Raw genomic sequence first — 27,868 nt, forward strand, 5'->3', positions numbered from 1 at the left:
TTATACATTCCAAGCATAACTTAACTTGCTCCTTCTCTTCTTTCATCAATTGTATGCGTGATGCCCCCAGAATTCTCCATCGATTAATGAATTCTCCGACCAGTTCATCCTCTTTTTAGCGAATAGAAGTTAAACCCTGAGTGACTTCTTTAAAAGATAATTCAACAGATCGTGAATCATAATGAGAATTTCTGAGTGAATCCACTGCTACTGGCCATTCTCTTATTGCAATAGCTTTCCTTTAATCTTTTCTAATCTCCAATGGTTTCCCTGTAAATGCGATATTCACAGTCGCTTTCTTATCTCATTTCTTATCTTTTTTCATTACGATTTCACCTTGTCTTATCATTCTCTGCAACATATCTTTTAACGGAAAACAATTTTCTGTCAGATGCCCAACATAACGATGATAACAACAATATCTCTTATCTTTAGTCATTTCGACTTCTTTTGGGCGTTTGGGCCGAGGTAATTGAATGGTCCCAGCGGCTAGTAGTTGTTCCATTATTGGTACAACATCTTCTTTTTCGAAATCATACTCATGATAATCATTCGATTGAGTTTGTTTATCATTCACTCAATCTTTATACTAATTGGAATCTTCTCTTTTTCTAGTCTCTCATTTGTTATAGAAAGTATTTTTCTTTCTTTCTTGAGAAATAGTATTTACTAATAGTCTATTCGATCCTCTTCAGTCTGCTCTATTTTGAAATACTGGCATCTTCCAGGCTATCAATTCCAAAGCATGGGCTTTTGTTGCCAATTCTCGAAAAGTTTTTATGTTAGCACTTGTGAGCCCAAATGCGATTCCTGTTTCCATAGAATTCAGACACATCTTGACCTGTTCCTTTTCTTCTAGCAGCTACCTACATGAGGCTCCCAATGTCTTCCATCTATCTATAAACTTCTTTACTGGTTCATCCTCTCTCTGCCGCACGGAAGCCAATTCCGTAATACTAACATCACGCTCTGAAGAGAAGAAGTTTGACATGAAGGCATTCTACATTTGTTCCCAAGTATGTATCGACCCTGGGGCTAGGCTAGAATACTATCGGAATGCTTTGTTTGTCAAAGATGATCCAAACAATCACAAACAATACTGCGGTATTGTAGAAAAATTTCCTATGCTAGTAATAAAGTGCATTAAATGCTCCTCTGGTGATCCTTCTCCATTAAACTTCTGAAATTTGGATGTTTGAAGTTGGCTGGGAATAGGATGTCTTCTACTTCTCTTGGATACAGTGTTCGGTATCTGAAATGGCCAGTATTCTCATGCTCCCTCTCTATTCTGACAGCTTCTTCGACGACTTGTCTCATCTCATCTTGTGTCATGGTCCTCGCTGTTGGGACAGACCCCAGTGACCCTGCCCCTGGTGGTTGGAAGCCTTTGGGTTGGTTTTCTTGCCCATTCATTGTGCCCATCATCTAGGGGGCCGCTATTTGGGATACATTATGTGTGAGAGTCGCTAAGGCTTCCCTGAGATTTCTGTATTCTTCCATTAGTGCTTTCTGCGGTTCCACCATTTCATTCATATGGTCCTCTGTGGTTGGCATATTTTCCTGGTTTGTTCTCGTCATATGTACTGTGGCTTCTCCGCTCTTTGACAAGGCCATAGTTGAAGTGGGGTGGGAATATGTCAACGTAATAGGGCTTACGAAGAGAGGGGAGGATGGAGTTTCATTTGACTTCTTTGCGCTCCCGTTGCCATTGATTGATTGGGGCGATGCAGACATTGGCGAACTTACTAGTAATGTCTTACCCTTTAGCTCTTTTGTCCATCTGACTGTTGGGGCAACCAGAGCCGGGAAGTCGTAAGATGTTAACTGCGGAAATGTTCGCCCAGGATATATCGCAGGAGGGGTGAGTTCAGGATTCCTCCTAGCAGCATCACGTGTTATTGCTCCGCTAACTCTGGGCGAAGGCGGATTCATTCTATGGCTTCCTGTGTTCCGTGCTCCCATCCTGCGAGACATTACAACAGTCCAGTCCTTGTCACCTTCCGGTGCTTGAGGCGAAGAAGATACAACTCCAGCTATTGCTCGGGTCGGGTTACTTTTGCTTGTAGGAAGTTGAGCCATGTATTTCAAGGTTGGTTCAGCGCATATTCTACCAAGAATCCAGTTGCAGTGAAACAGAAGTTCACTTTCCTTGCAGAAATTGCCATTGGTTGTAATTTGTAGTTGGATTCCTTCAAATATAAAATATAATTATAGTTAGTACTTGAAGAATCAAATAATCTATCTTAGAGATGAAGGGGAGGACAATCACAGAGAGAAGAGAAGAAATCAGAGCAAGGGGTTTTACTGCTAGGGTTAAACCGTGTGAGGAGAACAACAACAATTAGAAATTACGTTTTCATTAAAGTATGGGCATTTTAGTACAGTGAAAAGTCACCCGTGCAATAGGGTCATAGTTTGGTAAAGTAAGTTTGGATGGGCAGAGAAATGTCGGTGGCTTAAAAGTGAGGCATACAATAGGAAAAAACTCTAAACAGTAAGCAGATTGCATACCCAGTCCCCAGATCAGAATGTGTAGGGGCTCTGATGAGAAACCGTAATGTACGATTTTTATCCACACCGTTTATCTATTTTTGCATATCATTTTAGGGTCTAAGACTAAAGATGAGGCAGATCCAAGGCTCAAGTGGACCACACAGAGGTGAATAAACACTTACTGTTGATAACTTCTTGAGGGCCACAGAAGTTTTGGATAAAGATGATATTTGTGTTTCCTTTCAATCAGGTCCACCTGATCTTATGAATAGGTTGGATAGCAATTAACTATCACGGTGTGTAACGCCCTGAAAATCGGGGGTCGAGCATAAACTAAATCCACGAGTTCCAACGCATCACTTATGCAACATAAATAATGATGAAAAATGTTGTCTGTGTTAGTGCATTATTCATGAGTGGGATTATACCAAAACAGTAATTCATACTCCAGATCAATTCATATAACGCAAGCGGAAGACTAGTAAATGTATATAAACGTGTATGAACTAAAAAGATCACGATCGGTCTCCAGAGTATGAATACATCACTGAGTCATCATATACAAGTAATAGTTCAAAATAGTTCAACTACAAAAATAAACCCTGTAGCCCCGTCGATCCGAATGGCCTAAGCGAAACCACCGGAGAACTGCATATATGAGAACTCATCCTGATCATCATAGTAATCGGGCTCCACGTCCTGAGTCGCATCATCATTTGCAACTAAGACAGAGTCTGGTGGGTGTTTAGAACACCGTCCCAGAACGTGGGAGTGAGTGATCAACTCAGTGGAACAATAAAGCAAAGGTTAACATGTTCTCAATTCAGTCAAGCAGTAATGATAAAGTAATACAATCAAACATCTCTAAGTACTCTGATTCATGCAAAGATGAAATGTAAGCATGATGCATGCCCTCGCCTACACTCCCTCGTGTTACACCATCTTACCGTCGCGGCATGCTTTCTTCCCTCTGTGCTCTTCAACCTGGGGCACATGCAATGCAATGTAATGAGCGTGATTACCGAGTTATTATTAGTCCTTTTCATATAGCAAGATTGGGAAGCTAAGGTACCTCCCTTATATCAATTCCCAAACAATGATCCATTCTAGGGTCGTCAATCCTAGTAAATCTCATACGATGTTACGGTTCTAGGTCGCTGCAAAGGGCTCGTCACCTTATCAGTGCAGGCCTAGTGTACTCTTGTTGCTAGTAAGGGGCCATCGCCTCCACGCAGTCTTAGTGTACGCTTGAGGTCATTACAAAGGGCTCGTCACCTTATCAGTGTAAGCCGACAGCTCGAATACAGTGTCACATACTATCGTATTCGGCTCATGAGTCTAGGTTGCTCACTGGTCACTACGGGAAGGCTCGTCACCCCAACGTAGGCCGACAACTCGACCACAGTGTCCCATACTACCATGTCCGGCTCATGAGTCTTAACGGATCGAGGTACCAATGTTTAAAAGGGTTTTCACTGGTGAGTTTGGTACCTTAGATTCAAGCAGTAGCGTCCATACATGGTGAACATACATCGGGTCAATCGGGTTACTTAACGAGCTCGACTGGTACAAGCGCACGTTGAATTGACCGACATGAAGTGCATAAGTACTCCGTGTGGCCTAACCACTGCCGACAACCAAGGTACGACTCGTGTTCATCGAATACGTCCTATGTGGTGAGAAAACCTCAGCCACCTATTCAGTGCCTGTTACCAATTGCCTGGACTATTCCGTAGTCCTAGACACATTCAATTATAACAGATAATTATACAGACAAATCAGAATAGTAATGAATCAACAATTCTATTCATACAAGCATGTGAGCATTTGATGGATTTCAACTTAAACATGAATTCACACATAAGCAGTGTCTAAGTAAAACAGTCAAAGAATGTAAGTTACATGGAGGAAATCATACACATCGTTAAGGTAGTTGAGAATCTCTTCTCAACGCCCATATAAAGTACAATATATTACACACTTGTTCATTCAGACATTTCTACAAACACTTAGACTACATATTCCAACATACATGATGTATGTTGGTGATAGCACATATTAGGACAAATCCTTTCGTCAAGGAGTTATTACACATACAACTAGCATAAACACATGACAATTAATCATGGCAAACACACGTTCAAATTTCATATGTATACGATACTTTCTACATATATATGGAATACACTAAACTCAATATAGTTCATATATATCAGAAACGCGATACAAACATCGCATTTGGCATGTGAAATTGCACCCACATCAGTAATAAACCATTAACTGACATTGAAAGCCTTGAAAACCATAACCTATACGTTTATAGTCCGCACCTTTCACCGGTAGACTCGTAACGAACTCAATTTTAAAGCTAAGTCTTTGTCTACGGCAAATTGACAACCTATAGCATAAATTAGGTTAGCTATTTCATAACTTACACTATCTGAAACCCTAAAACAGATTAGGATTAGGTTTTCTTACCTAAGAACGGGATTGGTATCACCCGTATAGTGACACAAGAGTGGTGGCTAAGCATGTGGAGCGTCAGGGAAAGATCCCAACCTCTTTCTCTCACTCTCTCTCTCTCTCTCTCTCTTCCTCACTTTCCTCTTCTCTTTTCTCTCTTCTTTCCCTTAGGGTTTGCAAATTCGTATAGCATATGAGAGAGAGTGTTTAAGGTCCTTATATAGGCCCAAGTTTGATGGGAATGGCCCCAGGGCCAAGGTATACTTAGGTTATATCTAAATATGGGTCGTTCCGGTCCAACGGAGCACTTCTGGTGGCCCCTTTTCCACGTGCGGTCGAACTTAAGCTCCCTGACCATGGATCTAGGTCAGGCTGAGTTTTCGTTCCAATCGGGTTTACAGATCAGCCGTGGCGGACCAATTTCATTTCAACGGTTACGGTTACTTGATCAGGGTCACAAGTACACCGACATCTGTGGGACATTTCTCCTAATCTGAGGGTGTATTTGGGTCAGATTCTGATAGTCTGAATCCTTATCTTTGGCCTGCAAGTGACACAACTTAGGTTACTTAAATTCAGATTTTATTTCTAAATATTTTCACATTTCTCACACTCTTCGCTCCGGGCTCAAGTTGTGTAGTTCTAGACACAATTAAAACTTGATTTCCGAGGGGGTTGTCAAGTCCAGTAATGCGATTATATCCGTATAGTTTCAGGGTAATCGGACTTTCGACGTGCGGTCCAGGTCCGATACGGAGTTTCGGTGTGCTCCCGAGAGCAACCGGGTTTAAGGATGGATTCTAGATTTCAGGGTAATGTAGCGTCAATGATTCTGCACGTTTTTGGTCTTACATATCATATTTAAAGCGATTAGTGCTAATTTCATAAGCACTCTAGTTTAGCACTTGCTAGCATTAACCTAATTTCTAAAAGGTTTTGGTCCTGGGTAATTTCTGCCTGAGGTGGTACTCGAGTCCTTGTACGGATTTTTCTTAGACGTTACACGGTGGGTGTCATTATCAACGCTGCTTCTTGTGGTGTAGTCCACTTGTTCCTTGGATCTACCTCATTTTTAGTCTTATACCTAAAATGGATGGACGGCATGGATAAAACCCATATATCCGGTGGCCCCTCTGAGGCCCTACTCGTGGGACGCGGATTACCTACTAACTCAGTAGGTTAGTACACTGCATAAACTTTATGGGACCTACCGTGATGTATGTTGCCGTATCCACACCATCCATCAGCCCAAAATTAAAAGCATATCCAAAGCTCAGGTGGATCACACCATAGAAAATTGTGGGCCCATAAGGTTGTACTCAGTAGCTTACTCAGTACGCAATCTCCATCTCTACTCGTGCCTAGCTCCAAATGTGCGGGGTAGTACCCCGCCCATACTCTTGTCGAAGCTTCACACGTGTGTTCCCATCAACCACCCCTTATAAAAACGTATTTCCTTGCATATTCCCATCACTCTTTCTTTCCATATATTGCATCTCGTCATATTTTCCAAATACATTCTCTTTCTTTCCATCAATTGCTTGTTTTCTCGATGGAAATGGAGAATAACAATGGCAGCAACGAGAAGAGATGTTCTACCCTTAGGGCTAAGGAGACCACTGAGAAGAAGTTCAAGTCTAATGACTTGAATGGTGTGATCAAGTGTGCCCACGTTGCTAAAGCTCTCTTTCCATGCCTCGATGTATCAACAAAATCCTAGCCACTTATGAAGTTCATGTGGCTGCAGTCACGAAGAAAATCAACGGTCAGATTGATTGACATGCGGTTCTCGGTCTAGATTCTTCAGCCCAATTGGAGACGATCAAGAAGCAGTATAAGTGAAAATCTCTTATGGTCCATCCGGACAAGTACAAGTCCGCAGCGGTGGATGGGGCGCTCAAGCTCATTTCAAAGGCGTGGAAGATGTTATCAGAAATGGAACCTATGAGGATGGATTCTGCCTGTCGGTCATCATCGTCAGCTTTCGGTTTTTCGAGTTGGTGCATGAAAGCATGCCCCAAGTGCAACAAGGCATGTAGCTATGATACGGTTAAGTGATCATCAATCACATATGTAGATTGTGGACGTATTTTCGTCTTTATCAGGCGTCGCCGCTAGTGATATATGCTTCATCGGTTTTTTGTTAGATTTGTTTATGGTAATTTGGTGATCAAAACGCTATGTAATTGTATATGACATTCTTATTTCATCAACACAATCACCAATTTCAAAGTTCCTAATCGTATGTACTGTGGTGGATGCCCTATAAATTACAGGAATTCAAAGTTCCTAATGCTTTCATTTTGGACTTTTCTTTAGAGACGGATTTAATGCTTTGATTTTGGGCATCTCTTTGGATATGGATTATATAATTTAGACCATGTATTGTTGGCCAATTTTGTTATTAGATACAAGCAGTCATTTATTATTGTTGATCAGCTTCTTATACGTAATGGACGGTCCAATGTGAGATCCAAACTGTCCATCAGATGATGGTATAAAAATTAGGCTATTTCACACATCAAGTGGGGCACAACATAGTGAAACAAATGAATGGATAAGAAAAAGCTTTAAAAGTCAATTTCCTTTGTGGCCCAACCAAAAGAGATCATGAAGGCAGGCATTCCAACCTTAGGAAAGGTAAGGTCCAACACACGTATTTCATACGTGCACGTGTGCTCGAACATGGATGTTGTAATTAGGAAACTTTCATTTTGAAGTTTGTCATGAACGCTTAGAATGTCTTGTCAGAGAAGGTGCGTGGGAAGAAAAAAAAATCCAAATCGTTGATCATGATCCGCTCTCCGTTTACCGAGTTTGTGATCAAGGGCGTGCCCCAAATGCAACAAGGTGCTCAACTATAATATGGTTGTGGACAGAGGGAGGGGAGTAGTGGATCTTAGCGGATGATTTTTCAGGCTTTTCTGTGATCTGTTTAGTCTTATTATTGATCACAAGACAATTTATTTTTGTTACATATTTTGAGTTTTTCTTGTAAGATTTTTTCTTTCATCAACGAAATCACAAATTTTAGCTGTAAATGAAAAAATAAAAAAGATGGAGCAGGCAAGTGAGAGCAGAACCGTTTTTGTGATGGGTGGATGGTAGACTGCATGTATTATAATCATCATCATCATCTAAGCCTTGTCCCAACTACATGTATCCCTTTCCAACATCTTGAAATTAAAGAGCAGACAAGCATTTCTGCAGAAGCACCATGTTTTTCCATTTAAAAGAAGGTCTGTGGAAATAGTTCATACCTGCCCAGAAACATTTTCACCTCATTGTCGTTTCAACAAAAGACGTGATTTCATTACAGTATTGATTTTATTATTTTTTCCAATTTCCATTTCCATCATGTGAATGGTGCCACTAATTTGAATTGGGTTAGGTTTGGGTTGAGCAAATTCAGGTCAGGTTAGGTCCGGAGAGGATTTATCACAAGGACATGCGGCTTAGGGATGAGTAGAGGAATTTGGGTCAGGTGGGGTTGCAGGTTGACCCACAAACCAGCCCGACCCAACCCAACCCAACCCAACCCACCCAAGTTGCACCTCTAATCATAGGCAATCTATGGTGGGGCCTTCTAGTAGGCGTTTCAAGATGACAGATGGACCTAATCTTGCGCATAGATTTTTTTTACTTTTTTAAATTATACTAATCAGATGGCTGCCTAATTACTTATGATTTCACAGCATTGTGCACCTATAGTGGCATAAAAGAATGGACTATCTGGAATAAATCTTTGGGATTTTGCTAATGTCCTTTGAAGGTGGGGTATTCACATGTCACACTCTTATATGTGTGTGGATCATGTCCTATCTCTTCAGTTAATATATTAGATCCTCAGTCAGGAAATCAAAGATGGTGTGTCTGTAATTCTGCTTCAAACAATTCTTCCTACTAATGAGGACTTTATTTTGAATATGATTGGAGAAACTTCAACCAAATCCATTTAACAAGTTAGGATTAAAATAACACAACATTTTTCGATCTAAAGAACAATGAAGAAGACAATTCAAAGCAATGGATTCTATGTAATTAGAAAATAACAAAATTTAATATATATATATATATATATATATATATATATATATATATATATATATATGAGCCTTAAGGTTTGGGTTTGATCCCAGCTAACCGACAGAAACGACACTTATGCAAGTGAATCTTGGTTTCGAAATTGAGTAATTATACATTACCTTCAAAGCAACATAAAATCACAATATTATTACAAGGATATTTCTTGGAAACATGAGAAAAGAAGACTGATGGGAAACCTCTTCGACACTAGTTTTAGCCGGAGTATATAGATGCACAGAAACAAAGATCTTGATGATATATATGAGGAAGCCACAGCTTTTTAAAAATGGCTCTATGAAGTCCCAATTGCAACTGCCCAAAATTGTTTTTATGTTAGCGTTTCAACTGAAAACCCATATATACCATGAACTAAAATAGATGGCAGGTAGTGAGAGTGTCTCAATTTCTACGCAGTTCTGAACTGCCAAAACAGAGTCCTGTCCTTATTAATATAAAACTGATAGGTCTGGGCATGTGGGTTGATGTCACATTTCTAACTCCATACACTTAGAAGGCATGGTATGCAAAAACAGTACCTAAAATGGCCATAACAGCCGTTACGTAACGGTAAAGGTGGGACCTGTAACGTGATACAGGGCGGTAAGACCATTCTGACAAAGGAAAGGCCCATAATGGGACAGTTACCCACTGTTATGGGGCTGTAATGAGCCAATATGGGCCTGTAAGGTCCAATTTGAGGCCAATAAATTTTCTTCCTTTAAAAAGCTTTTGACCATTACAGGGCTGTAATAGAGATTGCGGCCCGCATCGTAACGACCATAAGGCAGGCCATTACAGCCACCATTACTGTTATTGAATACTTTGCTTGAAGAGGAAGATGGCAGAAGATTGAAACAATGACAGTCTGTTGGGAATTCCTTCCCAAGGATTCATTCATTTTCTTTTGGTTTCAGTTCAATGATGAACACAAACAAATCAAGAACTCCAATCTTTGGTTAGCTCAGAAGATGGTACATGTCTCTAATTCAAGCATTATCTCCTTCAAAGGTGACGAAATTACAATAGTAGTTGATCTTTCAGTTCTTGATTCAAGCGACTCTGAGCTGGAGAATGAGATGCACGTCACTCCTGAAGATGGACCTCAACTCTTCATTGGTTTCCAAGCCTATTCTCCTGCATTTGTGTGTCTCAAGCATATCCCAACCAATTTTTTTATTCTTTTTTTTGTGGAATGTCATGTTTTACTAAAATATCTGTTTTTCTTTTTTCCTTTTTTCCATTTTTCGTTTTTCATTCTAGCCTCTTACTGTATCCTGAAAGGAACTCAACGCAATGACTAGGAATTTGTCCCCTTATTCATGTGGGAAGACTTCCCAGGGCCTAGCCGGGCCCAAAATCACTATGGATTGGGCATTGCCCCAAATTCACCATGATTATCAAAGGCCGCGGAGGCCATACAAAATCAAGATAAAAGTTGTAATAAGGTCCACTTTTCAGGCACTGAATTGAATGGCTTTGATAATCCGATTGGGTGATTTTAAGGTCATGTGCAATCCACATTGGACCCATCATCCAATGGTCTGGCATGTTCTTTGGTGGGTCCACCTAGGTCCCACATGAGTTGCACCCAAATAACGTATCATAGTGTTTCATTGCTTGATAAACTTATAAATGCCCCTTTCTGTTTTAGTTCTACATCTTGAACTCGACCCACTAGCCGTCATCATCATCTAAGCCTTATTACACCATCATTAGCTTAATACCTTCAACTAAATGTGTGCAATAAGTAGGCTTCCTGAGTATCTTTTATGTTTCTTACTATTGAATATTGCTTGTTTTGCAGGTAGTACGTTCTATCTCACCAATGGTGGATAAAACGTTGAAGTCCAAATTGCTGACACTTGTTCCATGCATATTTGAATGTGTGCGCCATCACCATGTTGCTGTTAGATTAGCTGCTTCAAGATGTATTGCATCAATACGCTCCCTTGCTAGTCGTTCCTCTTCTGGGTGAATGAGGGATTGTGATCATGCAGTCAAACTGAGTGTGACACATATATAGTTTTGTTGCCCTTGTACCTCTTCTGCCATTAGCAAGGGGCTGGCCTCCCACCACCAGTAGGACTGAATGAAACTTTATCTAGAAACACAGAAGATGCACAGTTTCTAGAGCAACTACTTAGACAACTCTCATATTGATGATTACAAGCTTTCTGCTGAGTTGAAAGTGACACTGAGAAGGTACTTGTGATAATTGCATTATCTAGAGAGGCTTATTCAAATACGTATCTGATATATTATTGTTAGAACCCTGCCTGCATTTGACATTGTTTTTTGTTACCGTGCAATCTGTTCTAGCATCCTTTTTAATGTATAGAGTTAAAGAGTCCTATGTAGCATATTTTAGTCTATGTACATTGGGCGGACAATAAGCTTGTTTACTAAAACATGCTTAAAGTACCAAAATGCTGACATGCCCATAGATGGATATAAACCAAGGAATTTCAACACGAAGATCCGCTCATTTAAACTAAGAAAAGAAATATAAGTTATATTAAGATGGTGCTAAAGTGAGAAATAAATTAAACCATTTTCCTCAATTGAGTGATTATAGGCATGCCCTTTACATATTCGTCCGACATTATATCAACCATAAACAGTTACTGATGGTAATAATATTTGTCTTTGAGCTTACAAATTTTGTTTGGTTCCTCTAGGTATCAACAAGAGGGTATAAATTGGTTGTCTTTCTTGAAATGGTTCAAGCTTCCTGGAATTCTATGTGATGACATGGAACTCGGCAATACTCTTCAAGCATCTGATATAGCTGAGTGGCGTGCTTCCAACAACAGAAAGGACCCTCTATCATTAATAATCTGTCCTTCAACATTAGTTGGACAGTGGGCCTATGAAATAGAAAAGTACATTGACATCTCTGTATTGACTCCTCTCCAGTATGTTGGTTCTGCGCAAGCGCGCACTTCACTTCGGGATCAATTTGAAAAGTATAATGTCATAATAACATCTTATCCATAAAGATATTGATCATCTTGGGCAGCTTATTTGGAATTACTGTATTTTAGGTGAGGGATATATCATCAAGAATTCAAAGTCTAAAATCACTGGTGCGGTAAAACATTTGAATGCTGAACACCGCCTTATACCGAGCGGGACACCAGTTCAGGTTTGTGGCATTATTTGTTTTTTTAAATGTTGTGATGCCAAAATCTTTGCTCGTTTTGATCTGACAAATGATGTACTTTACCTTGTATGTATGTTGCTGAATAATGTGTTGGAGCTGTGGTCCCTCTTTGACTTTCTAATGCCAGGGTTTCTTGGGACAGAAAGACAGCTGTAGATCTTCAAATTGCTATACCACTCATCCCTGTTAGATTTCTCGGATTTACCTATTAATGGTTTCACTAACCATTTGTTAAAACATCCTTCTGGTGGAGTTATGGATGTTCTCAGCAGAATTTTGTTAGCATAAATATTCATGCTATTTGGTCACCAAGCTGTTGCAATCATGGTTTGCCAACCCTGGCAGGTCAACCCAGGACTCGGACAAGTCAACTTGGCCTGGTCACCAATTGGGTGCTTGGGTGGAGTTTTACCTGGATTATCTGACTCAGGGCTGATTCATCAGAGTCACCAAAGAGTTGAACCCACTGAGTGAATGGGATTTGCCCTAGTAAAACAAAAAAGTGAGCCGTTCTGCATTCTTATGCATCTTCCTACAATCGAACCCCCTTTATCTGTTCCCATATTTTTGTCTTCGAAGAAGAAGAAGAAAGGAAGAAAGAAGCAACAAGTTTATAATGGTTTTGTTTATTTATTTTTGAAAGATAAGAGAGACTCAGATGGTGGGTTGGAAATGATGGAGAAAGAGAATTATTTAGTTCTCTGGCAAAGTGCAATTGTTGGTACATAAGAACTAATTGCATGTTTCATAACTTCAACTGCAAATAAACTGTCCAAATTGATGAATCTACCATAGGTATTAATCAGTGCTTAGAAGTTTCTCCACCTTTATCTAATTGCATACTCTTGCATCAATGCATTGTCACATACTTGAAGCTGGATGGCTTCATCGAATCAGAAAAACATTTTGAAATTGTGAAATCTTTCAATTCAGACCCTACTATTGATGTACTCCTCACGACACATAGTAGGATTTGATTATTTAAATGCAGTTCAATTGTCTCAATGGAATGCTTGCACATATGCAATATACAGTCGGTGGACTTGGTTTGAATCTGACATCAACTGATACACTCGTTTTCATGGAGCATGATTGGAACCCAATAAAAGATCACCAGGTATTTAGAATATTTCTTGTGTTTGTAATGGAGTATGGGTGAATTTCTTCTTGTTGAAAGTATTTGCAGATTGTTTAAACATATGGAATCAATGGCATATGAACTGGAATATTCCCATTTTTTAAAAATCCGCCTCATCTAGGAGTGTACAAGGTGGGTCTATTTAAATTTCTATGCGTTATGAATTTAGTGTCATGAATTCCGTGGTCGTCAGTTATTTCAACTTTACCATTCAAGTGTGCGTTCTTGTTCATGCAGAGGAAAAGTTGTCTAAATTTATCCCTGTTGTATGCACCATCTGATCTATTTTTTTATTGAAGTCTAGTTTTTGATATTGGGATGGAGTGGTTTTCATTTGTCTCCCACTTGTTAGATGAGCTGATGGAGGCAATGTAGTGTGTGAGTGATCCAGGGTTCAATCCCTGGTAGTCAAAGTATCCCATATCGGTATCGGTTGGCGTAACGGTGTCCTCCAAAACCGATATGGATACGGGGGCATAACGGTGATACGGGGGCGTAACGGCGCAAAATTTTTTTTTTGCCAAAAAAATATGAAAAAATATGGATTAAATCCAGAATATTCTAAGCATTCCAAATATGCATTCATTTATAAATTGGAACATGTTTATAGTGGTGTAACGGTCTACTCTTTGGTGAGAAGTTGTATCGGACTGTCTGATGAATTTATGAACCAGATAACCTGAATTTGACTACAAAATTCATATATTTAATTTTCTAACTATCTACTATCAATGATAGATATATTAGGATGAATGTAAAATGAAAATATCTTACATTAGGTGTTTGCAATTATTTTTGAGGAATTTCTCGAACATACCTGTGGTCCTGTGCAGTGTGGTGCACGTGACTGTGATAGTGTGATTCCTGTCTATGACCTGTCATCCTCAAGTCAAGAATATTAAAAAAAATAATTAGTAGTGTCTGATATACTCCCCTGCAACTTGATTAAGGATTACTTGATTGGTTGTCAAGGGAGCTATTTTAAATACAAGTTCGGCAGTGTCAAGTGTGTGCATGGCTTCTTGCAATAATACTGTTGTGAGTTGTCTGCTGCAAATACTTACCTTAACACAAATATATACTCACAATCACAAGTCACCACCAAAATGAAAATCTGTTTTTTTGTGGTTGCTCGACCTTCACATCATCGTCATCGTCACCATCAGGCTGAGGCTGCTGTGGAATAGGTGCTACATATCCATAATATCCAGTGCCAGAAGGAAATACTAGATCAACGTAACTAGAGGATGACTGATCCTGACTAGGCAACGACTCTGACCCAGAGTAAGGATATCCACCAGTGCCCGTCGAATAGCCATACTGGTGCCCATACTCAGGCTGTTGAGAATCTTGAGATTGAGAGTGCGTCTGCTGTGATGAGTAACTTGGATTTGGATCTGGATATTTATAATCATATGGATATTGATTGGGAGGGCTACTCCAACATGAATGTGATGGAACAGGCTCAGTATAACCATCATAATTCAATTCACCATAAGAATATCCATCATAATAACCAAGACCATGAGCCTACTGATGTTCCGAACCTCCCGGACCCGGTGCACTACTAGATGTACCCACCTCCTGCTGGCTGTATCGTGACTCGGTACACTCATAAGTCCGACCTCGTGTACCACCTCGTCGATGTTCATCGACATCATGATCTGTAGACGGCTGTATAGGGCACTGAGCAACACAAGAAGTGCCAGCATCAGGGGCAGGGGGTCATCGTCATCATCCGACACGGTCACGCTACCACTGCTCGTACTCTTTTGTTGTTCTTGAGCCGTATCCGTACGTGGCATAAACGCTGCCCCTCTTACTGGGTCCAACACATCTGCACGACTCTCTTGTTGCACTCTGCGTATTTCTGTGTCATCAATTTCCAATTCTTCATTATCCTCTTCAATTTGCTTTTCCCTTGTTTCCAACCAAGGTAGAAGTGGGTCATCCTCATCATAAATATTGTCCAAGTTTATTGGACAGTAGTCTCCATCATCAGCAGCTGTAATGCTCCTATGATGTCGTTGCATTCTTAGTTTTATATTGTAGTGCATGAAGACAAGTCTATCTAATGTTCTAGTCTGCAATCTATTCCTATTCTTTGAATGAATGAGCGCAAAACAACTCCAATTCCTTTCGCAGCTAGAGGAAGATGTTGTCTGGCTCAAAACTTTTACTGCAATTTTTTGGAGAGCCTTCGTACTCTCTCCGAAATTAATCCACCATTCGGCCGGTTGCAATCTAGATACTGCATGTTGTGCAAGAGCATCTCCAAAGCTACCAAGGCGATTTCCAAATGTATCTAATTCATTTAATGCCTTTATTTGCAGATCTAAGTCAGGCTCTAATCTCTTTATCACATTTTTTAGCCCGACACGAACTTCATCATCCGCAACAAATGATTGGGCATATCTATACCTAGGATTTAGGTAGTAACCTGCTGCATGAAGATCGTGATGGAGTTGTTTTGTCCATCTCTTGTCGATCATCTTCCAATAAGTCTCCCAACTTCTACAATCACGTTGAATTGCAAACTTTGCCTTATCCATGACATCATATAGGAAGCCCATGGTAGGTGCTTCATCGGATTCAACAAGACGGAGTACCCTCATTAGTGGGTCCATCATCTTTAGGATCGCCTTGACCTTCTTCCAATATTTGTTGTCCCGTATGGTGTTCGCAACTTCGACCGGTGTCCCTTATGTCTTCTTCCCATGTTTTGTGTTGAGCCATTCTCGGGAAGCAAACATCTCACTCAACTCTTCCCTATGCTGGAATAAACTCTCTAATGCTATAAAGTTTGTTGCGAATCTAGTCGCCGCAGGCCTCAACAACTCTCGTCCTTTCGTGAACTTTCTCATTATTGCAACTACTTGATTATGGTTGTAAATAAACGTCGTCACTTCCCTTGCCCTTTCGACCATTTCCTTAACATTCTTCTTCTTCCCAATATCTTTCAATATAAGATCAATACAATGGGTAGCACATGGTGACCAAAAAAGATGTTTTCTCTTATCCATCAACATATGTCCTACAAGCTTATATGTTGCTTCATTATCTGTCACAATCTGCACTATATTCTCCTCTCCAATCTCGTCCACAACTTTATCCATTAGTCCATTAATATAAGTAGAATTTTTTGTTGCCTCTGAGGCATCAATTGACTTGTGGTATATAGTTCCTAAGTGGCAGTAAACCATGAAGTTGATCATGCTACGTCTGGTTGGGCCAGTCCAACCATCACACATGATCGTGCATCCTCTGGCTTGCCATACAGGTTTAAAGGTAGCCACGTATGCTTTCACATCCGCATACTCTGCATCTGTCCATTTCCCCCTAATCTCCTTAGCCGTGGGAGCTTTTATTCCTTCACCTGCTTCTGCTGCTGCATCAATTACCACCTGCCAATATGGAGAATTGGCTGCGTTAGGAGGTATGTTGGCATGTATAAATAACTTTGCTGCTGCTCTACCTAATTTCTCAACGGAAGTTCTACTCCACATTTGTTTTATCTTCTTTTGTTTAGTTGATTCTTTCCTAAATAGGATTGGATCAATAGAGGGTCTCCTAGGCTCATTTACTTCTTCATCCAAACGTATAGGGGCATCACGTGAAGATGTCTGTCGTCGGCTCCCAAACATACGTCGTAACCCACCAAACCTACCCCCCTGCAGAAGCAGTTGCACTCCCACCCCCACTGCCCCCCTGTATCACGCATTAACCCATGCGTGCCAAACATGCGCCGACGTTCTTCCTCTTCACGAGCTAGACGCAAGCTCTCTCTTCTAGCTATAGTAAATTCTCGATCTGAATCTTCGTCAGAATCAATAATATCTTCATCACGAATGCCCATATATTCAGGATCAAACACTTCTTGTCGAGCTGCATCCAAAATATCATCTTTCTTCTTTTGTACAGCAGCACGTTTACCCTTCGACTCATCTAGACTAGCGTGCATTAAAAGCATTATCTCTTTCGGTACTCTACTAGATGGCGCAACTTGACCCTTTCGATGTGCCAAATGTTGTTTGAGACGGGTAATTCCACCAGTCACTAGTCTATCACAATACTTGCACTTCATTTGGTGCCTAGTACCACCAACCCTCTCACAATGTTGCCATCCAATATCATCACTTGTTGTTGGCCAGACCCAGACATTTCTTTAGGTTTAGGTAGACACTAGATAATTAGATATGAGTATGAGTATATGACCTATGTTAATAAAGACGATTTTATATTCTAACTAAACCCTAAGAAGCTCCTAGGCAAAACCTGTCCAATATAAGCAAATAAAAACATAAAGTCACTAATTCGAAAATAGAAAAAAATTATAAAATGACACCCCAAATCTGTAAAATACACATTAACATGTTCTACTATGATTAACACATCACATGGCATGATTAAAACAGTAAAACAATCGTTAAAAAATTATTTTTCGAATTTTTTAAAAAAGGGTCATAATTAATGCGTAAATAGAAAAAAATATTAAAAAATTATAAAATGGCACCCCAAATCTATAAAATGCACATTAACATATTCTACTATGATTAACACATCATATGGCATGATTAAAACAGCAATACAACCATTAAAATTGATTTTTCGAATTTTAAAAAAAATGGCCAAAATTCATGCGTAAATAGAAAAAAATATTTAAAAAATATAAAATGGCACCCCAAATCTGTAAAATACACATTAACATGTTCTACTATGATTAACACATCATATGGCATGATTAAAACAGCAAAACAATCATTAAAAATTGATTTTTTGAAAAAAAGGGGCAAAATTCATGCGTAAATAGAAAAAATATTTAAAAATATAAAATGGTACCCCAAATCTGTAAAATACACATTAACATGTTCTACTATGATTAACACATCATATGGCATGATTAAAACAGCAAAACAATCATTAAAAATTGATTTTTTGAATTTTAAAAAAAAGGGGCAAAATTCATGCGTAAATAGAAAAAAATATTTAAAAAATATAAAATGGCACCCCAAATCTGTAAAATGCACATTAACATGTTCTAATATGATTAACACATCATATGGCATGATTAAAACAACAAAACAACCATTAAAAATTGATTTTTCGAATTTAAAAAAAAAGGGTCAAAATTCATGCGTAAATAGAAAAAAATATTAAAAAAATATTAAATGGCACCCCAAATCTGTAAAATGCATATTAACATGTTCTACTATGATTAACACATCATATGAGATGATTAAAATAGCAAAACATATTAAAAAAAGTATAAATACCTATTTTTGACAAATTTATGAAAAATGGCCCACCAAGCTTTGATTCAACAAAATCCGCAATATAATGTGTTTTTTCCTCAAATATCCAGCCAAGGTTGGTCGAAATTAGTAGTAGAAGGAGTGAGAAACAGTTTGGAAGCAAGAAGTTTCAAAAAAACAGCAAAAACGGAGCTTAAAATGCAAAAAAAAAAGAGACCGTTTTTTGACCGTTACGGCTGACCGTTACGGGCAGTAACGGCCGTTACGCCCGTATCGGGCCCGTATCGGCCGATACGGGTACAAAAAATCGTATCGGCCGATACGGCCCCGAAACGGGTAACGGTTCGCACCTTTACCGTTACGTATCGGCCGATACGGCCGATACTTAACCGATTTGGCATACCCTACTGGTAGTGTTACCTTACAAAGAAAAAAAGAGAGAATGGAGTGTAAGAATTCTATAAGGTGGGCCTTATTGATCAACGGTCTAGATTGTCTTAAGGGTTGGATAATGTGATCGGGTGCACCAGTGGACCCCACTAAGTTGTGATGCATCTAAAATTCGTGTAAGGGGTGTGATGCTAGAACTGTAATGCACAAACAGTATTCAAGTGAGACTGGGATTACCAAATTCATGTGGAGCCATAGGGAGAAGAGTTTCGATGGGTTTCAAACTCCTCTGCCCTCTATAACTATAAGAACACGGCTGGGTCCCCAATCTGACGCATCGACTGAAGCAAGAATCCCATCAGAGCTTCTCTAGGGGTATAAGGAGAGGAAGACTGTTGCATCCGACCTACAGCAATGGCGTCTCAACAAGGTATGCCTTCTAAGTTTTTCATATCTCAATATCCGATGCATAGTACGGTACTTGCAATTCCGCATTTAGTTTACAGTTGGTATTAGAGACAACTGTGCATCGGCCATGGAGGATCAGTTCAGATTATTGGATCTGTTCTAGAACCCTTCGTGCCATATCTGTGTTCTTTTCCATAGATTTTGGACTTAGATCTGAGTCATGGGACTAGATTTCGTAATAGTTTTCAGCATCCAGAAATACAATGGCATAGACCGCCCTCGTCGTCGGATTGTGTATCTGTTTTCCTTGAGATAAGGGTTTATGAATACCGATACCTTCAATGTGGGGATCTGGCATGGTTGCTGCCTAATGAATCAGAATTTGGGATTAATAAATAAATTAATTAAAATTGTAAACGATGCTGTTGTCGATAGTCAGGGCCATCAATAGCAGCCTTCAACTCCTAATTAGTAGGTAGTTGGATTCCGGCAAGCTGGTAGGATATTAAACCCCATTATACATTAGCTGGAGTGGTTATCATTTGCTGAAGTCATTACACTCATGGTCAAATCTACTAAGAAATGCTTAATGTATTATTCTTATTGTTATTTTATACTGACTCATGCACAATATAGTTCACAATTCAATGCTACAATTTATAGCGTAAAATGCTTCAACTTCTTTACTTGGGAACAAGTGTGGATTCTTGCAGTAGTTCTAACGCAATCTCTCCATCTCAGGACCTTTGTAGGTACAGTTGTCCTTCAATCAGTACTGTCCTGTGACCCCGTTCATCTGGCACCCTTTCTCTTTGCAATGTGTTCTTTCACTGTGCTGTTTCATTTCTTTGTAGGAGATTGGGTGAGCATTATTGTTGCTGTTGTGTACAGTTTTAGGTGCTCCTATGCAAAACCATGTTATTTTATTATTAGTGTTTTATGTATGAGATGCTCAAGGAGAGGGAATTAGTGTCTTTCCATCCTTTCTCTTCCACACCTTTCTCTTTTCTCCCGTCTCCTTCCACCTGTCACTCTACCATGTAATCTAACTAGGTACCAGAGCTACCATCCATATTTCCTCACACCTAGTCTTTCTTGAGAGAGACAAGCACATTGAAGTTGGCTGTCACTTAGTGCGAGAGAACATCTCATCAAAGTTATGCAATCTGTTCATTTAATCCATTGATTAATTAGCTGTATTCTCCCAAACAAAGTTGTTCAATACGCCTTAAGGAGATTGCGAACAAGTTTGGAATACATAATATCTATGCTCCAGATTGAGGACCGATGTACAAAATCATGCTTGTGTGTATAAATGTCACCATTTGGATGGAGTATGGGGTTACTATTGTTGGTGCAGTGTACAGTATGGGTTTATTATTTGTGTGGTGTATGTTTTTAGGTGCTCCTATTGGACACTGTTATTTTGTTATTTGGGTTTTATTGAGTAGATGCTTACGGGGAGAGAAGCAGTTAGACTCTGCACATACTTCTCTTCCACATATCGCTCCTTTCTTCTTCCACCTTCACTCTACCATGTGATCTAGCAATCTGTTTTCTTGCATACTTTGTTGTCTAAACCCTCAATGCATGTTCATGTGGCACACCATCTCAACGACACTGCATTCTTTTCTTCTTTCTTTCTTTTCCATTTTCACAGCATTCCACCCATTGCCCACTCACTGTACACCCCTTCTCAGGAATAATGGTCTTCCTTGAATTTGTGGAGCATCAAAACTCAAATTTAAGGCCAATTGTAAATGACCTTTTACAGTTTGATTGCTTCTCGACTGCTTATTACTGTGCAGCTTAGATTGCTGATTGAAAATCAGTTATCAATTTACTATCTGATGTTCTGCTTGTGGTTTTAAGTTTTGAGACAGTTCCCATGATGCCTATCAATTTATCAGATGCTGATTGTTGTGACTATGACATGTGCAGGCAATGGACAGAGCCCATAGGCTGGGCCAGTGAAAAGTCGTAAATGTCCATCGTCTCATCATGTAGGGAGCCTTGGAAGAGAAAGTTATGAGCCTCCAAAGATTCAAAGTGTCAGTTGCCAATGCTGTCATCAATGCAGAGAATGCCAGTATGAAAATGATGAATACGGGCCAGTTGCTCGACTTATTCACTCCCGTGCAGGCCAGCAAAAAGGTAACTACCTACAAATGGGCTTTCTTTCTTGTACTGCTATCTATGCACTTCTAGAGTAAGGGAAAACGAAATGTTCCTTTATGCTTAGAAGTGAGAAGCATCCATGAAAAAAATATTGAATCATCATCATCATCTAAGCCTTATCCCAACTAATTGGGGTCGGCTAAATGAATCCTTTTCTGCCCTTCCACTCTATCAAGGGCCATAACTTCAGTTGAGACAATAGGTCATCCATTCTTTTACTACTACCTCCACCCACGGCGCCTTCCACTTGTACAAAAAACCATTGAATGTGGGCTCTCTCTCTCTCTCTCTCTCTCTCTCTCTCTCTCTCTCTCTCTCTCTCTCTCTCTCTCTCTCTCTCTCTCTCTCTCTCTCTCTCAAAACTATCGACTGCATTACAAGCATACCCAACTTCCAGAGAGCTGCAAAAATAATTGGGTTATTGCCCAAGAATCATCAGTACTCTAGTCACCCTACCCTGTACCATCACTAGTGCATGTGGCACATGCAATTCATGTGGAGATATACCGGCAAAACATGATGGTTGATAGTCATGCACTTTGAAATAATCATGGCTTACATCCTATGGCCCAGTGGTAGACTCGCAAGAATTTCAACATGAGTTCATGGGTTCGAGCGCCCATTGTGGTGTGAGCATGCGGGCGTGTATGGGGTGTGTGAGGTGTCAAAAGAAACTGTCCAAGTCATGCGATACCCTCTAGATAAGTCATCATCCATGATAATGATCCAAATCTGTGATTAATAAGTATTTGTTTTTTAAATTTTTAGACCAGTGTGTTAGATTTTGACCACTGTTAAATAGACACCAATCAAACAAATCAATTTATGAGAGGAAAAAGAACAAATCAATGTAATTCCCAGTTTAAGAGCCATCTAAATCAGGGCCCAAATTTTGCACAGTTCAGTTTATGTGGGAGGTGAACAATTTCTGTGTCTGCATATTGACCATAATACTTGCCAAAGTATAAAGTTTCCTCATTTTAGAAAGTTGAAGAGTGTCCAGCAGCCATACAACTTGATCTAATTGCTTAAATGCCATTTCTGTGAAACTTGTCCCATATCAATATTCCATGGTTTTAGCTATCCTAACAACTAATTGCATGAAAAATCTTGCTCCCAGCTACTCGTCATTATATATATTAGAGATACTCCACTTGTTAGCAATTGGAATAGGTTGGGCACATCTCATCATTTAGTCCTGATCGTTAAGATCAGGCAGTGATGGGTTAAGCTCTTACTAGACGCTGAAAAGGTACTATTTTTGGAATATCACACAGGGTGCTTCCCATTCCAAGAGTGCCAATGGAAGCCTCGATGAAGATCCAAAGTCCATGGGCGGAGGGAAGGGCCTGAAAGCCATCCTCAATGGGCTGGAGGAGCTTTGGGACCAATCCCAGTACACAGAGGGATACAACCTCAGCCAATTCTTAGCAAAGCTCAACGGCTGAAAACTCGTCGCTGCCACCAGTGTACAAAGTGTATATTGGAAGAGGGAGTTCGTCGGCTCAAAGATTTTGACAGTGATCGTGTCATCCCCTGCTAATTCTTTGTTTTTCGTATATGTTTATTATGTTTCTGAGAAGCTGGCTAAATTGCAGTGACTGGTCGCTCCATGCGGGCAGAAGGGAATTTTGATCATCCATCAGAAAAAAGGTATTGGAAAGAAAATGTATGAGTTTTGAATATTGTATATACCGCCAGCTGCTCACATAATCGAGTTCCCCGGTCCATTGAATCAGCTGCTGCTCTCATCTCTATATACTGGCATATATTATACTGACATATATAAAAGCTGAATTTAGAGGCTAGAAATTATAGCAATTTGTAGTATCAAAAATAAAGAAACTAGTTGAACACAAAAAGAAAGCTTGGCAGCAGCATACAGGACTTTGCAAAGCCCACATGCATGTCTACAGGTTGCAAACCTTCCATATATGGCCCCCAGTGAAGATGCCATTAGGTGGGTCTTAGCTGCACCCAACTCATCCGGTTAGGCTACCCAAGATTATTGGATTTTTTAAAAATTGTGAGCTTTCTGCAGACAAAATTGTGCTTGGTGCATCTAGTAACTAGACCAGCCTGATTCTTGGGATGTGTCATTACATGGTGGGGGTGGGAAGCAGCTGATGGATGGCTCAGATGCGACTGTGGGCCATCTCTTGTGAAAGTAAATTAGAAAACGGAAAATGAATGATGCAAAGTTCAGGTTTATATCAGAAAAATTAATCAAGGAACCGATCATCTACAGGTAAGGGCATGTTTGTTGATTTGCTGTAGTTAAACCCTAGCTTACCACCTTTCAAGGAAATCCCTACCTTTAAAACGGTGAGATTTATTGTAAAGGATTGCCCTTCTTGTAAATCAGGCTGATCTGCTCACTAGGCGGCCACACCTGTATTCAGTCATATTGTAAGCTGTCCATTAATTTCAATTGTGTTCCATTTGATGAATGGGCTGGAATTATTTGTATTGCGTCTAGGTGATCTGCATCACTTTTTTTTATGGTACATGTCCTACACGAGCTGAATGTTAGCAAGTGGGAAAGATTGTATGGCACCACAGGTTGTGGTCATGGGTGGCAGTGGGTCAGGTTGACCTACTCGTCAATTCGCCTGACCTGCTTCTTAGCCATGCTTGGGCAATGCTGCATCGGTAGCAGGTTGGGCAAAATAATGATCTTAAGATAAACGGGTCCAGGCATGGATTTAGACCCACCTGACCAGCCTATATAGGTTCATCATGCTGGCTCTACTCATCCTAAATAGATTATCTTCCAAGCTGGGGAAAGATAAATGACCATTTCCAATTTTTAAACCATTCATTCATGATGCAAATGAGAGTCCTATTACTCTGTTCCATCTATAGTCCAGTCACTCTCTATAGAACAGAATGTAGAACGGCTTGAATATCTGGACCAGGCCAGATGATACAACCTGACCCATTGGAGGTTTCTTATTCAAATATGTTTTAGGGCTTTGGGCTGAACCCAGCCTAATAGATGAAGGCCCAATTCAAGGGGAAACAGGATGGCCCAAGCCTTGATATTTAGCCCATTCCCAAGTACATTTATAATACGTCTTTGGGACCAAGTCGCATAGAAAATGCAAGACTTTGAAATTAAAGTGTGTCTTGAAAATGTCTTTAGCATGATTTTGAAAGTTGTATTTTGTTTTTAGAATTTTATAGTATGTATTGGAACTAATGGTTGTTCTTAAATGTAGTTAAGAGGGGTTGTTGTAATCGGTCTATATAAGGACCTGTTTTGCAATAAGAAAAGAGATCAATCTTTGAGTTAAGAAATAAATAAATAATGTTTCCTGCAAATTTTCAGCAGAGAGGAGTAGAGTGAATTCTTTTTTGGATGTGAGTCCAACTCAAACTGCTCGAGTGATTCTCGGTTCATTGCAGCCTATCCGGTCTAACAGAAATTTGTAGTTATAGAAGTTTTTAGTTCTAACAAGGTATGTTTCTTGTAACATTTTTTACACTTTAGTTACTGAATTATTTTTTAAATTTTCTGGTAATTCATTATTATGACTAGTTTCATTTTGCAAAATTTCATTCAATTGACTAAATTTCCTGAAGTACCAGTGGTCTGAAACTGATGATTTTCTGGGTAATTCCAAAACGTCCTAAAATCAGTCTTACCTGCATTTGAGTTTTGTTTTCTATTTATTTTTCTTGAAACTAGACTCGGCTAGTTTCATATAAACTTTTGAATCACTTTAATATGAATTATATTTAAGAAAATACATATTTTTAAAATCAATGTATTTATCTATTGTTGTTCATTGCCCCTGGACTGGGCTACATCAACTGGACCCAAACAAATCCTAACCCATTGTTCGTTGCCTATAAGTTATCAATTCCTGATCGTTTCCATGGGTTCAATTCTCCATGAGAATTCCTTACCTTTAAAATACCCTTAATGTCTACTGAATGCAATTTTATTTTATTTTTTTAAGAAAAACAATCGCAATTACTTTTAGCAAAAAACTAGTGGAAAAACAGAGGAATTTTGTTTTTACCAAGTAAATAAAAAATTTAAAAATAACAAAAGGTTCGTTCTCAGATCTTCAGAAATTTGGAGGCTTAAGAAAATTTGGAGGCATGAGTTTATTTCCCCCATTAAATAAACAGTACAGAGTTTAAAGCAAAATCTTACTATTGTAGACTTGGGGGGGGGGGGGGGGGTGGCATTGTACCATTTGCTGTCAAATTATAAAAGATTCTTCGTGTATTCAATGGTCCACTTGAATCAGGCCTTCGGTTCAGATGAACTCCACTTATTTCAAGAAGACTATCAAATTTGTTTGTACACAAAAACGCTTCTCCACTGGAGAGAATGGGCAGGCATTTGTGACAATGTCCGAAATTGGATTTTTTAAAAATCCAAAATCACATTTTGATTTTCTCTCATGGAAGTTCATCCTCCAATCCACCCTCATCATTGATATTCCATAGAGTGGATTGAGGAATGAACTTCCGCATTCAAGGATCCAACAGCTACCATCTTAATTGAAAATTATTAAGCTGGGATACCTTAAATGCGTAGATGATTGGCATCACTCCGTCTCCTTTATAGGAAAACATTTAATAAAGTAGGATTCCATCATAACCTTGACCCAACCCGTTGCCTTACATTGGTACATCATCTGAGTTGCGGTTCAAGGGAGCTAAAGATTCTTCATCATCAAAGGAGGAGATCTTCATCAACGTGCTTAATGGGGCTCATCTACTTATCTGTAAGTCATTAGAGTCCAGAGAACCCTTGTGATCATTCCTTTTGTAGGATTGGGTCTAAGGTGCTTCTCACCCCTTTCAAGTCCTCATAGGAGGCCTCCGACGGGAGTGTACGTGGTGGGTGCTTTGTGTTGACCCTTGCTCTGTGGAGAGCATAAACTGGTAGGTTCCTTGTGTGGATCCTTGACCTGTGTGGTCTAAAACTTGGGTGCTGTGTGTTGACCCTTGCTCATGGGAGCATAAACTGGTAGGTTCCTTGTGTGGATCCTTGGCCTGTGTGGCCTAAAAGTTGGGTGCTGTGTGTTGACCCTTGCTCCTGTGTGGGGCATAAACTTGTGTCGTGTAGACACGTTAGAGTCAGCCTAGAGTAGGTTGTACTGGTTTGAGGTGAACCTGATTTGAAACCTCCGGTTTGAGGTGAACCTGATGTGAAACCTCCGTTAGTGAGATCCGGTACACTCAAGGGTTGAGTGCGTCCACCAGAAGTGGAGTAGACAAGTAGTGAACCACTATAAAAACAACTGTGTTTGAGATTGCCATTTATTTCTACTGCATGTGTGATTTCTTTGAATGTTCTCATATCCCTTGCATACATGACTATTTGGAACTAAGTAGAATCACATCTCACACACAGTCACATCCATTAAGAACTATGTTGTGCATCTTGTTTATCTTTTGAATAGTTTTGTGATCAGATCCTCTATTTGACTTGGAAGCCATTAGAGTCATTTTGAAGAAATCCTGATACTTGCATATTTACTCAAGATTGGGTTGATAGGTTTAAAATTCATCATAAAAATTTTAAAAGTCCTACTCACCCCTCTCTAGGACATCTTGGCATATTCCCACTTCAACTAAAGCGGTCATTACTGCAATTTCAGTCCAAAGATTAAGTTGGTTGCTGGATATAAGAGGTCCTCAATTCGATAATATCAAGTACTTTCCGAGGACATCGATAACAGGTGTTCGATCACATCGATGTGATATCAATATATTGAGAAAGACTGAAAACTTAGAAATTTTCCTGTTTTGCAAAATAAGTTTTAATACTAAAACACCTATGTTATTCTACTCATTTTAAGGGTTTATATACCTGGGTGTTTTGGGACATAGGATGTGAGGCTTAGTTTACTTTTAATGAGTTCGAAGCATACATCCAGTTGAGGTAGATGCTAATGATCTTCATATGGGGCCCACTTGTCTTATCGACTCAACTCTCACGCTAATTGACAAACTAGGGCACTTTCACATACTGCATTGTATAAGCCCTATGAGCATTTACTTAATTGTGGTTGGATGTGGACTTTATACTTTCCTTATGCATGGTTTCTATATTTTGGATTTGATGCTACTCGTGAATGATTATAAATACACTTGAATGAAAATGTATTCTTCAAAGTGAATATCATGTCTTTCGTACATGAGTACCAAACCCATCCTATAAAATTTGGGGTGTTACATCCTCTGTCTAGAGCCCCTCTCTATTAGTGAGCCTTTCAGGATATGTGGCTCTTTTATGACCTAATACAGTGTCTGAAGGATCCTATTGCGGGT

The 27,868-nt window shown here is 39.5% G+C and overlaps 1 long non-coding RNA gene across 1 annotated transcript; it reads left to right on the plus strand.

The window, feature by feature from the left end:
- The first annotated feature begins 13,238 nt into the window (after positions 1 to 13,238).
- Positions 13,239 to 23,336, plus strand: LOC131221099 (uncharacterized). The gene is made up of 3 exons (XR_009158980.1): positions 13,239 to 13,322; positions 21,335 to 21,547; positions 22,849 to 23,336. It is a non-coding gene; the product is annotated as an uncharacterized LOC131221099 (long non-coding RNA).
- The last annotated feature ends 4,532 nt before the right edge of the window (positions 23,337 to 27,868 follow it).

This window comes from Magnolia sinica, chromosome 12, assembly GCF_029962835.1.
Source record: "Magnolia sinica isolate HGM2019 chromosome 12, MsV1, whole genome shotgun sequence".
NCBI classification, from domain to species: domain Eukaryota; kingdom Viridiplantae; phylum Streptophyta; class Magnoliopsida; order Magnoliales; family Magnoliaceae; genus Magnolia; species Magnolia sinica.